Here is a 12,986-nt window from a genome sequence, read left to right on the forward strand (position 1 = left end):
TCTCCGTTTTGGGCCAAAAAATTCCTGGCTGGCAAGTATGCAGGAGAAATGCCTCCGCTCCTCAGACTCCACCTTAATGGGCAGAATTCGGTGCGAGATAAAGGCCAGTTCGGAGACCCAGCCTATCCCCCATATAATTCTTAATATTTCGCTTCATAAATATGTAAATAAATGCCGGTGGAAAGGGAGTGTTGGGTGCGAAAGACAAAAGAAATCTTGGCCAGCTCCCCTGTACTTTGTTAGCCATTTGCCCAAAACGAAGACGTTCGGTTCGGTTCGGGTGATAGAAACTATAAAGGAATCCCGCAAAAACCGCACGGAACTCACAACGGGATATTAAGCACAAAAGTTGCCCACAAAGATTTTCGGACGGAGCCAACTTAATGAAATAAAGCACTCGCTTAGCACACACATTCGAGGGCCCGAATATCCATGGCCAGGACCTTAACCTAAAGCATAAGAAGTCAGTCATGAAAAGCGTACGTGAGCAATGAAAAAGTCGCAAACACTTTATTATACGTGGCAGGAGAGGCACACAATGGGTTCGGGGCATGGGCTGGTGTGTGTGTATGTGTGTGTGTGTGGTGGCAGCCACATCAAAATGCTACGCGGCGCGTATACGAAATAAGTCCTATGTAGATGCAGTCCGCACCGCCCACCCACCACGCCCATTACTCATACGCCACGTCATTGTGCCGCAGTCAGATAAAGACCGAGGGCGAAAGACAAAAGATGGCCACACGGGAGCGCCACGATGCGGGAGGCAGGACACGAAGGACACCAAGGACACCGAAGACACGACGGCGCGATGGCAATGCACATAATGGCCGGGTGCGTGCGAGCTAGGTATTTTGGTATTTTAAACATGTACCCGGCAGCTAATGCATAGTTTATGGGTCTCCGGGCCTACGGCCAAAAGTGTTGGTCAAAATTGGTCAGCGTTGTGAGCTTTTGAGCGGCCTCCCGAGGCGATTCTGGGGACAAACTGGGGAGCAACCTTTGAATAGAGCGCACAATCGAGTGAGATTGTGCCAAATAAATACACAAAAGGGGCAAAGGAAATTCTTAAATCGTAGTAAAACAGCCTTTTAATTCAGAATCTGAGATATAATTGAAACCAAATCAAATTTAAAGAGAAAATATCTTAAGAAATGTAGTTTTTTTATATGTTATAACAATTAAACATAAGTTAGAACTTATTTTATAACAAATAGCTTCAAATTAAATATTAGGTAATTCCTTTTTCTTCCTTTTCTCTATTTTGTTAAAAAGCATAATTTGGATAATAGTCAATATTGTATTAAACTTTGTAATTATGTTAGCCAATAAAGCGAAACCCATTGAAAACCTTGTCCATCTTGGCAGTGGGATGAAAACTTTCGCTTTTAATTTCACACACAATCAATTTGTATTTATTAGCTCATTATAAACATTTTGAGGCTGCCGAACACCTTCGTTCGCTTGCCATTCTTGGCACGTGGGTCGTATACTTAATTTGCTTAGTCAACGAAGCAAATCATTGACCAAAATCCCACCCAAGAGCGGCCAGTGTCTGCAGGACGTGCGTGAGATGGTTAAGGATTTATGGACGGGGTCCAGACAAATTTTATAATTCGAACAACAACCAAAGAACAGCGAAAGCGAGAGCGAAACTACAAGGTGCACTAATTCGAGGTGTTGAAATGGCCCAAGGCAGATCCGCAGCTTGAATCCTGGCCACATGCTTTTGATGTGCACTCAAGGGTTGAAAGGTGGCATAATCAAATCAACGTCTCGACCTGGATCCGAACCCCCGGAAAGGTTTATTTGTTTTCCTCGAAGGTCTCTGGAGCTCTGTGTTCGACCGTTTGTGGTCATGTTTCTGGTCCAACGCCCTATTTGCCATGCCGAGCACACATCCAGAAAGCGAGTGGGATTTCGCAGATCCGTAGGTTTCGAGCTCCTTATTAAGTGTCACTTGGCATAATTTAAATATATAATCCGGCGCGACTCACATTCCGTTTTAATAAGTATGCAAATGGCACTCTCACAGAATCGCGGATTTCTCCGCTCAAGTTTTGTTTTGCAAATTTCGTGTAATTTGAGTTTGAGTTGCTTGTTTTTGTTTATTATTTTCCCTTCTGGTTAAGTTGCGTCTAGACATTTTAAGCGCGCCAGAGATTATATGAAATTCATAAGCGACACTTCGGTACGAGTGTGGTTCTTGGGGGACTTAATATGCCAAAGCGTGCGTTAACACGAGCGTTCACTCGAAAATAGTTCAATGTTTTCGGGGATTTACGGTCTTGTTTTTCAGTTTATATAAATATGCAGGCAAAAATAAGTTCTTTAATATTTATATCCACTGAAAATAATATACGGCAGCAAATTTAATGAGTAAATAAAAGAATTAATACAATGTTTTGATTTTATGATCTTTGGCTGTTTGGATTTATTACTGAAATTGTAATTAATATTTTTAATATATTAACTATTTTTTTGTAAGTAAACAAACAGCAGTTGGAGATTTTATTTTTCCTTGATTCTTGTTTTGATCAATAACTTTAATACCAGTGCCATGATGAATCGATTCGAGCTTTTCGTAAAAATAATTACAACGTCAGCACACAAACTCCGCAATATTATCTTTCATTTCTTCGCTGTTTCTTTCACTCCAAGCGATTGCAAAGCAAATTGAATTTGTTGCACTTCAGTAGCGGCCACAAAGTGGAAGGAAGCAACGTGAAAAGCGTTATGGAAAACCGGATTTTCGGGGCCGTCAGGTAGCGATTTTCAGTGCCGGAAAATGGTTGAACGGGTAGCCGTAATCCAAGGATGCAACACTCCCGATCCTGTTGCTTTATATTAAGTTTATTACTGCGCGAGGCTGGCATAATTTGCCACCTATGCAAGCCGTTTGCTTATTGCATTTTTATGCGCAATTCTCGCAGATATAAATACGTATGTATGGCGTTAAGTCTGTAAATACCGTACATACATTTATGCGTCTGCGTCTCCCTCGTTCAGCGTCGACAATGGACGCTTACTTAAGCTAAAAGCTTTTGAGTATAAATTTTAATTAAAATGCAACAATTAAATGCACAGCGTTCTGGCCAGACTCGTTCTGAATGTGGTTCCCCCGATTCGCCGCCTTCATCGCCGTTGGCCATGCGTGTAAGTTGTAGTTACAGCAGCGGTGGGCGATGCATAAACCAGTGTTAAGCTCAAATTAATGACATTAATTTACGGCCACGCCCAGCGGCCTCGCCGAGGATGAGGCGGACGACCTGTTCGCCCAGGACCAACGAACAGCTCATTGCGTTTTAATAAGTTAACAGAAATGTATTGCCTACTTTGCAGCGTCCGCTAATTTGTATTTTGTAATTGAAAATGCTCACACTCGGCCACTTGAATATCGACGCTCGGAATATCGGGCTCTGTAATCAGGACTACTTAAAGCCAATTAGCCGCAAATATGGCCGGTAAACCAGCCAATTTCCCCAATTCCCCCACCCCCATTCCCCTTCATTTTTCCCCTGGGGAGTTTACTCCGTCAATGGGGCATGAAACGCGTTTTGTTCGCATTTTGTTCGTGCCACGCCCTTCTGTCCACGTTTGCGGTTTGTTTGGTGCCGACAATTTTGTGATATGGCCCACTCAGCACCGCTCCTTTTTCGCTTCGTTCCGCTCGAACATTGTGCAAACGTCGCGTTTGCCTGTAAGGTGTAAGTGTTAGTGTGTATGTTGGTGTGTGTGTGTGTCCGTGGGCAAATAATTGGCAACATTTGTGCTGCCCACACACTCACACTAGCGCAAAAGCCACGCCCAGTTAGATACCGCTGAAAATTGCACAGCGAAATGAAATTTGCAAACTCACAAAAGGTGTTGACAATTATTTGCATAACAAAGCAAATTCCAACTCCCCCGTTGCGCCAACCGAAAAGTATATGTATATATCCGGAAAAATCAACATTAGGAATTTCAACTTTAAGTTTGCATTGAATTAGTTGAGCCCTTCGCTCGTCGGTGGCTTCAATTTGTCACCTGTCCGCCGTGGAATTCCAACAGTAGCTCCCGAAAAACCATGACCCCAGCTTTTCAGTTTATTTGATGTTGGCTCGAACAATGCTCACATGCAGGTGGGCTCCGCCGAGACAAGGTTTACGATCCACGGTCCGCTGGCCATTCACAAGCAAACCGCAGAGGGGTGACGCTGATTAAAGACGCCCCAAGGACCGCAAGTGTAAAAATAGCCTAAAAGCCTACAATGGAATGGCTAATGGGTGGAGTAGTTACAGGTACACTGGATATAAAAATATACCATTAATTGTAATTTGCATTTATCTGCATTTAAAAAAGTGTAAGTTCAGAAAAAAAATCAAAGAAATCTAAGATAAAGCTGAAATACAATTCTGAAATACAATTTTCTTATTTATAAAGTGTAATAATTTTTTTCTTTTTTTTAATAAAATGAAGCATATTCTGAGTTTCTTTTACAAGTTCTGTTATTTTTCCTAAGTGCAAATTCCAGCGAAACATTGGCAGATTAATGGCGTGTAGCGTTAAGTGAATCAATTTGGTTTATGTATGGCCCAGTGGCCCAAAGATGGGATCTGCGAAAAACAAACAAAGCAGCAGGCCATGCGTGATGGCAAAGTTTCCTGCTATCTGTTAATTACATAACATTCAAAGTTATAATCTGAGACCATCGTCGAAGTTGCCCCAAAAATAAAGTGACAGCCAGACGGTCAAATGTGATTTTTTAAGCGAGCTCCCCAATTCCCCCACGTCTTGTGTTTCCTCTTGCGCTTTTCTCTTTTTCTGCTGAGATTTCGTTTCGGCTAATGGAAGCCACAAATTCGAGCGAGAAGTGGTCGGAGGAAGCGACATAGACAGACTACAATTTGACTTACACAACTGCCAATTTGCAGCACAAAACTATAAGGAAATACCTCCGGAGGCACCCGAATCTCCCCCTCGACTTGTCGCACGTTTATGGCTCCGACGAACATTTTTGAGTAACAACTTTGCTGCGTGACACGAATGTCGAGCGCTGGGGCACTTATAAAATGTCCTGGCATGTGATCAGCGGTGCCTGCTGATGGCGATGATGATGATGGCGGCGATGATGGTGGCAAGGTGACAGGAACGTGAACGGCTCCAAAAAGGGTTTCCGCAGGTCGCCCTATTTCCCTGATAAATTGCCCCAAAGTGACCCGGAGTAATAGAAACTGTGAGCGGGAATTATTAAAGAAATCGATCTGCGGAAAGTTCATTTAGCCACGAGACATATATAATCCATGGGAGTTATCTATGTAGCAAAAAGTAAACCTACTTCATCATTAAAAATGTATACAGAATTTCGGAATTAAGCTACTTAGTATTGAAAGGAAAACTAAGTTCAACAGAAATTAAGTGTGAGGGTTTTTATTTGTAATTGTTTAGATTTTTATTTACAATTTAAGTTTTTTTTTACACTCAAAAAACTTCTACGAAAATGTGAATATTTTTTTTCACAACTGCTTCACTTGTTACCTCTTTATTTAAATTTATGGCCAGCACCCCAGACAATTCCATTTATCAGGTGAGACCGAAAACCCATCAGGAAGGACTTAACTCCTCAACCAAGGAGATGTTGACAAATTCCTTATCGTTTGGCATACACTTTCCGCTGATATTTATACAGAGTGTTGCCAGCTGGCTTTGTTGTTGTTGTTGTTGTTGCTGCTTTCGTGGTTGTTGGTGTTGTTGCTTTAGCCGTTTGTTAACCCATCATCAACAATCGTGACAAAAGGCTCAAATCTGTCACATTCAAAACACGTGAGCGAACATCATTTATTTTGTGGGCTTCCCCTTTTGAAATCGCTTGTAAATGTTTTTATTTCCCTTTGACTAGGTCCTCACCTGTGTGCGTGAATGTTTGTTTGCGCTGAACGCAATCGGAATTCACAAATTTAGAATTTGAAATAGCATTTTTTATTTGTATCTCGTTTTTATCGTTTTTTTTTATTTTTATTTTATTTGGCCGCAAACAAATTGACTCTGATAAAATGAATTACTTTGCATTGAAGCCTGAATAATTGGTTAGATATTTTCGATGTCTCGGTTATAAATTGATCAATCGCAATGCACATATTTGCGCTGTAACTCGGAAAGCTTCGTAATATGTAAAGCCGCAGTCAAACATGCTCGGTTGCCATGGAAGTTAATGTAAGGGAGCTAAATTTAGTTTGCAGTAAGCCACAGCTGACCTACTTTTGTCCACAAGTAGGTATGCTAATTCCTCGAACGAGTCCCGAATCCTCGCCCGAAATCTCGGCCATCGATTGGTCGTTTTCATTAAGGTACACTGCTCAGCATTCGGCCTCAACTGGAAGTGGAACTATCGGAAGCCTTGGGTATTATTTTTAATAAGTCTGCAGCAATCCGGACAGCCACTGTCGCTTGATCTTTATGCCAAAAGTGCTTACTTACGATACACTCTAAGCCACTTAACGTGAGTCAGCAAAGCGAATCTCATTAGCAGGCTTTAATTTTGAAAACACACTTAAGTGCGAGGCGGCGTCCCCCTTTCGGCCAATCTCTAAATCCACCTTCCCGGCCTCCGTCAAGTCGACAACTCGACAAGCGGCAACCCTCATCAGGAATACAGCAGAAGGACATCGTGAGCAAGACGAGACTGATACTGAGACTAAGAACGAGGACGGGGACGGGGAAGAGCCAAGCTCATCATCAGCCGACGGAGCCCGCCGTCATTTAGTAGTCTACTTAACTCGTCTAAGGATGCTCGTGGCAGCAGGAGCGGAGCAAAAGCTGAAGCAGAAGCAGAAGCAGGAGCAACAGCTTGAGCAGCCGTTTGAGTTTCCAATTGGAGGCAAAAGGAACAAGGACGCGCGACTTGGTGATGGCATCTGCCGGACTCCTCCCCCGCCCCCTCCCCCTTCTCGCCCAGTTAATGAGTTCACACAGGTAGGAGATCTGCGGAGGAGGAAGCGGAACTACTACCTGCGATGGCTGGAACATCCCGCACACTATCATCTCCTTGCGGAAAAGTCCGCAATCTGCTGGTAGTGACAGCGCACAAAGGGGCAAGCCAGTCTTTCGCCCATAACAGCAATTAATTGGCCCAAGTGGCTGACAGTAAATAAAGAGTTTCTTTTTATATTTCGCCAGCACAAAGCTTTTTGTCGAAACGAAACGAAACGAAACGGAGCTCTGATGCTGAGTTGCCCTTTTCAAATGAGCAATTACCCGGGCGAAATTGAGCTTGGAATTTAAAATTAACTTAAGGACGGCAGGATAATAAGTGGGTAAATACCATAAAGGTGGAAAGCGGAGTGGAGGAGTGGAGCTCCACACTTAAAAGCTGAAAAAGTTTTCATTTGATTCCGGAGAAATCCCAAGTGCCGGGGGCATTTTCATGGCCTAATCCAATCATTATCACGTATGCGCTCTGGGCAACATATTTGTTTTATTCCAGGAAATTAATCATAAACACATGAGTACTCGAGAACTGCATTCGACAGTCTATCGGGCGGACCCTTAGATTTTTAGGCTTTTTTTTCTGCCACCCCTCCGCAGTGGCCATGAAAATTTCAATTTATTTTCGCCTGCGGCTGCAACGTTTTCAGCCAAATGTCTTCGTCGAGGCAGTCTTTAATTTCCGCCTGCCAATGGAGGCAAACATAAATAATAAATCTATATGTATGGATAATTATTTTGCTTATCAAAAATGCCCAGAATGCTAGCTCGTGTGTAAAAATTAATATAGAAAATGGCCAAGTGCTCCAAGCCCCAAAAATACGGAAAAAAAGAGAGAAGATGGGAAGGAAAAACATTTCAAAAGTTGGGGCAACAACAATCAGAAATCAGCACAGCAGGAGGCGGGTGGCCCGAAATGGGTGTGGCCACTAAAAGCCCACTTAAGTGGCAGGCCAGCTGACAGCCAGGGGGAGGTGCTCCTCTGCTCCACTGCTTTAGTCTGACCCGCATGGGGCGCCCCTGCGAGGTCGAAGGTCAAGCTCGAGTCTCACTGCCCTCTGTTTGCCTTTTGTTTTAGCCGCTCACAAAGTTCAGGCTGCATAAACAGCGCAGAATGGCTAGACTTTAATGTTTTCTCAAACGCATCCACTCAAAAAGCTTTGATATTTTATGCTCCCATCCGTTTTTCCTTTTTTTTTGCCTGCTGGATGAAAATCCCTTGAAGAGGTTCTGCTTTTAAAGGCAACTAAGCTGCGGTTCGCAGGAAAGACTTGAATATTTTTTTAACTTTTCACTCGAGCCCATTGACAATTTAAACCTTTTCAGCGGGCTCCTCCATCTAAAATCCCCCTTGTGGCCCGGCTGCCTCGAATTTATACACCCTTCACGTATTTATACAATTCCGGTTGAGTACTCAACTCGGTTGCCAAGAGTAATTAGGGCAGTCGGAGGCATTGGATTGGAGCTCAATGGGCAGCGGCAAGTGTTCTCAAGTGGCTCGATGATGTGGCTGGTCAACAGCTGCGTATCGGTCGGGCATCGGCCGTAATATAATCCCTATAAATTCCGGTTGCAGTGATTCCGCCAACAGTTGAATGGGTTAAATTTAATAAACGTGTAATGATGTTATGCAAACTAATTTCATTGCCCTGCATTTGCTGTTTAAATGAATTTCCATTGTTTGCCAGCTGATAATTTACAACTCCACCTCCTCGTTCGGCACTCCTTCCATTAACCCCTTTCATTAACCCCTTCCCTTCGCCCTCGATTTGTAGACAATTGAATTGTTCGTTCCTAATTAGAACACGGAATCGCATCGAGACGGTCATAACTGATAGGAAAACCGACGTATGCTTATCGCATAAATTGTTTTCCTCCACATGAAGCAAATTGTAAATTGCCTCTGTTGTCAAGGCAGCGACCTTTCTGAAAGAAATTCCGAATCCATGCTCCAATCAGACAGTCTCAATTGCACCCCATACATTAGCATCAATTTTGAGAAGGCTCCTGGCAAAACAAAACTTCCATAATTTGGAAATTTCCTTAGGAAGTAAATTTGGATTATGCTCAGGTCTTTAAAATGAATAATATATGTTAACAGGTCTGTTATTTTTACTGAGGAGGTGGGTTGGCACTACTGTTCCCACATAACAGGGGAAACATAACAGTTAACATTTCACAGAGACATGTTATTTCTTAGGGGTTGCTTCCATGTTAACCATCATTGGGGTGAGCATTTTAGCCTGTCTGTTAGGAGTTTGTGGAATGTAACTGCAATATTGGGGTAAGGAGCAGACTGTTAAACGAAAAGGGGATGGTTTTTTATAGGAAAGAATAACAGCTCTCTAACAGCTTGTGTTCTGACGAGGATACGCTGATATTTAATGTTAAGGTTAATTAGGCAATGATTAGAGATATTAATATACTAATTTGTACGTATTTTACCTACAGCAAGATAAATAAAATATTTTATAATATGCAATATCTTGCTCTTCAATTTTAAGTTCTTCCACATTTATTTTAAACAATAAAGTAACGCAAGGCATTAAAAGTCAAATCAATTCATTTAGTTGCCAATCTATCAGAGCAAACAATCTTACATCAATTCAATAAAGCAGAGTACGCCTTCATTGAAGCACTACAATAATGTTTAGTAATTATTTTGATAAGCTTCCGAACTTATATTTTGGACAGAGGCTATGTGTTATAAGCTCGATTTAATTACAATATCACTCATGAATACGTCAACAGCGTATTCCTGTTCGAGTCCCACAAGAAAATCAAAATCGAAATCAGGCGCAGGACGAAATACCCATGGCCGCAATTCAATTGTGCGACATAATTGGAATATTAAATGTTTACAAAATGCAATATACAAATACGATGCTGGGGAACGGTGAGTGGTTAGGACGGGAACCGAGAGGCATCCGTAACATGGCTACAATTTGCACTTAAATGCACACGCAATGGGCATAAATCAAATAGCAATAATAACAACAATGGGTCCAGATCCAGATCGGGGTGGAAAACGGAGGAAAACGGGGAAAATATGGGGCGATTGGGGGATTGATGGAGACAATACCGGCGCTCTTCAGAGGCCCTCCTGTGTGCTGTTTAGTGGCCTGGTTGGATGATTTGCATTTGAAACAATGTCAGCAGTTGGATACCGATTCGCCCCTTTCCGTTTCCCCCTTTCAACGCGTCGCCTTTGTTCGGTCTGATTAAACCGAACATTATGGACTCCGGCCGAGCAGTGTGAATTGAGTGACCAATAATGTAAAATTGATCCAAATTATTTCCCCTGTGCACATCGATAGTTGTTTCTAGTTTGATTGTTGTCCGGGGATCCCCCACTTCCCGCTTACATTTCAGCTTCCCGCCGTTTGTCAATATTAAAATTTGACAAAGTCTCACCACCGTAACCATCATAATGGACAACACCAATCAAAAGTTCCCGCTGCGAAGTAAATATTTTTCGTAAAAAAACAAACCAATCAATTTCAATTACTGATATGAGGAATATACGTTTAATATTAAAATTGTCAACATTTATAAGTGGCATACATTTTGGATTATTACAAGGTTCAGTAACAGATAAACAATATTTTAATAATTTTAAAGCAGAGTTCTATCACCTTTAAAATTATCCTTAGTGATGATCCATCAATCAATATAAATATATAATGTACAAAACTGCAGAGAGGGACTTTTCTGTGAATTATCAAAGCCATAATGAATATGCCACGCCCACCAACTTGAAGGGGGAGCACCACATGTGCAGCTGACAAAAGCACAAGTACATTCGCAGGAAATAAAGAGACGGCGAAAATAAATAGATTCAGAGCCAAGAAAATTGTTTGCACTCAAAACATAAATAAGAGAAAAATAGAAAAATCTTGGACTCTTATACCGGACCTTGGTTTTCAGTTTTAGCCTCGTGGCCGGCAGCAGAGTTTCCCCAAGTGCGGATATTTTATGAATTTTATACGTTGCTTGAACTGCCTTGGTCAACATTCGCAACCCATCCCCATCCTCATTCGCATCCCCATCGCCAATCCCATTCCTTTTTGGCCCAATTTCCACGGCCCTCTTCAAACGCCATAATATTCCCTTGTTTGTGTTTATTTTGGACTCGAGATTTTTCGGCTTCCAGCTTTGTCGCATCGCTCGGGGGGGCGTAGAAGTGTAGTGGGAATGCGATGGGTACTTGGCCGAATGCATATTGTTCCCTTCTGGAAAATTCCAATAACTATTAATTATGTGCTGCGTCTGTCAACCGAGGGACATGCTGCGAATCCGGTAATTGAGGCTTAAATAATCAATTCGGTAGTCACTCAATTATTGAGCCCTTCATTATACACACCCTCGAAAGCGAATTAACGCTTTAAAGCCGACCCCGATGTCGAGTATCCAGGCTGGCCAGCACACACACTCATACACATACAAGCACATGTGAGATATCCTCGTAAGAGGAGGAGGAGAAGATCCAAGCCAACCGAGTGTATCCCCAACCTCATCCTGCCGGCCACTCAATGCTTAATGAGCAACAAATGTAATTTATTTATGTACGGCCCGCCAACATTTCGAGTCCTTGGCCAAGGGACCTGCGCAGACCGCAAAATGCTTCAAGTTTTCAGCACAATTACCATAAGCACACATAGAGCAAGCCGAGGAGAAAGAAATGGCGAGATGGGGCAACTGACCGGACAGAAAGAGAGAGAAGGCGATAAATTTCTGGCCACTTTTGGCTGAGCGTTCTCAATTGCTGGGCAGCAAAAGTGTTGATATTTATGGATCATTTGCATGCGAGACTCTTGAATTCGTATTCGTATTCGTTTTCGTTTTTGGTATGTGTGCCAAAGCTCTATGGCAACAATGGGCCAAAAAAACGGAAAGAAATACCAACTGGCGAGACAGTAAAGCATTTGCTGCCACTTCCGCACAAACACACACGTACAACGAGCACACACACACACATACACACACTCGTAGAGAGAATCAGAATCAGAAAAGGAGCAGGATGCTGAAGCTGCTTTTGAAAGTTGTCCAGTTGCGGTAAACATAAATTCTCGTTGACACGTTAATATTGTTCCCTTTTGGTTTTGTGTGTGTGTGTGTGTATGTGTGAGATGGCTGGCTCCTCCCCCCTTTTCCGAGTTTTCCCCTGGATTTCCCCGATTTGCCGGCTTACTTCAGCTACTGCAGACTGCAGCTACTACTGAAAATGTCCAACAAAAGCTTAAAAACATTTAAAAAGGATTTATAGACATTTGGGGAATATGCTACGAGGCAGACGGCATTCAAAGCAAGCCATTCCAGGACTCACACACACAATGGATAACACTCCCCATCACACACACAAAATACACACATACCCTCTGATACGAACCCTACCCAACACACAATGCTTTGCGAAAGTCATTTAGCCAGTCAGTTGGCCGAAAACAATAACAATTTTTAAGCTCAAAATCTAATTCATGATTTCATTACCAGAGGGGTTGAGAGTGGCCAGAAAATCATTTCCTGTTTAGCACTCCTTTCTTTGGGGGGGTGTGGGGTAAAAGGGCGGTAATTGACCACGCCCCCTGCGTAGTTGTCTTTTTTTTTTACGGCATCACGATGGCCATTGAAAGTGTCACTATCGATGAAATGAAAAGCCATTAAAGGAAATTACCCATCTTGACTTTGACTCTGCTTCGCGCCGTTAAATGGCACATTAACAATGAATTTAGTGGCGGAAAAGGTTCGAACAACGAACAACGGTGCTGCTGGGTCGAAAAACAAAGGCCAAATTGTCTATGAAGTCATCAAAGTGCCTGCTAATCACATTGCCAGGCGTTGCTCATACGCACTGTAAGCCGACGCCGCAAGCAAAAAAAGAGAGAGAGGATAAGATGAGGCCAACAGGCAGCTCGCTTTGATTCAGTGTAAATTGAATTGGCTTTTGAGGTAGGCCATTAAATTTGATTACAGCTCAGGGTGTGTCAGGAAAATGGCCTGCAACCTGAGCACAGTGGCTGCTCCTT

This window comes from Drosophila ficusphila, unplaced genomic scaffold (assembly GCF_018152265.1).
Source record: "Drosophila ficusphila isolate 14025-0441.05 unplaced genomic scaffold, ASM1815226v1 contig_106, whole genome shotgun sequence".
Lineage (NCBI taxonomy): Eukaryota > Metazoa > Arthropoda > Insecta > Diptera > Drosophilidae > Drosophila > Drosophila ficusphila.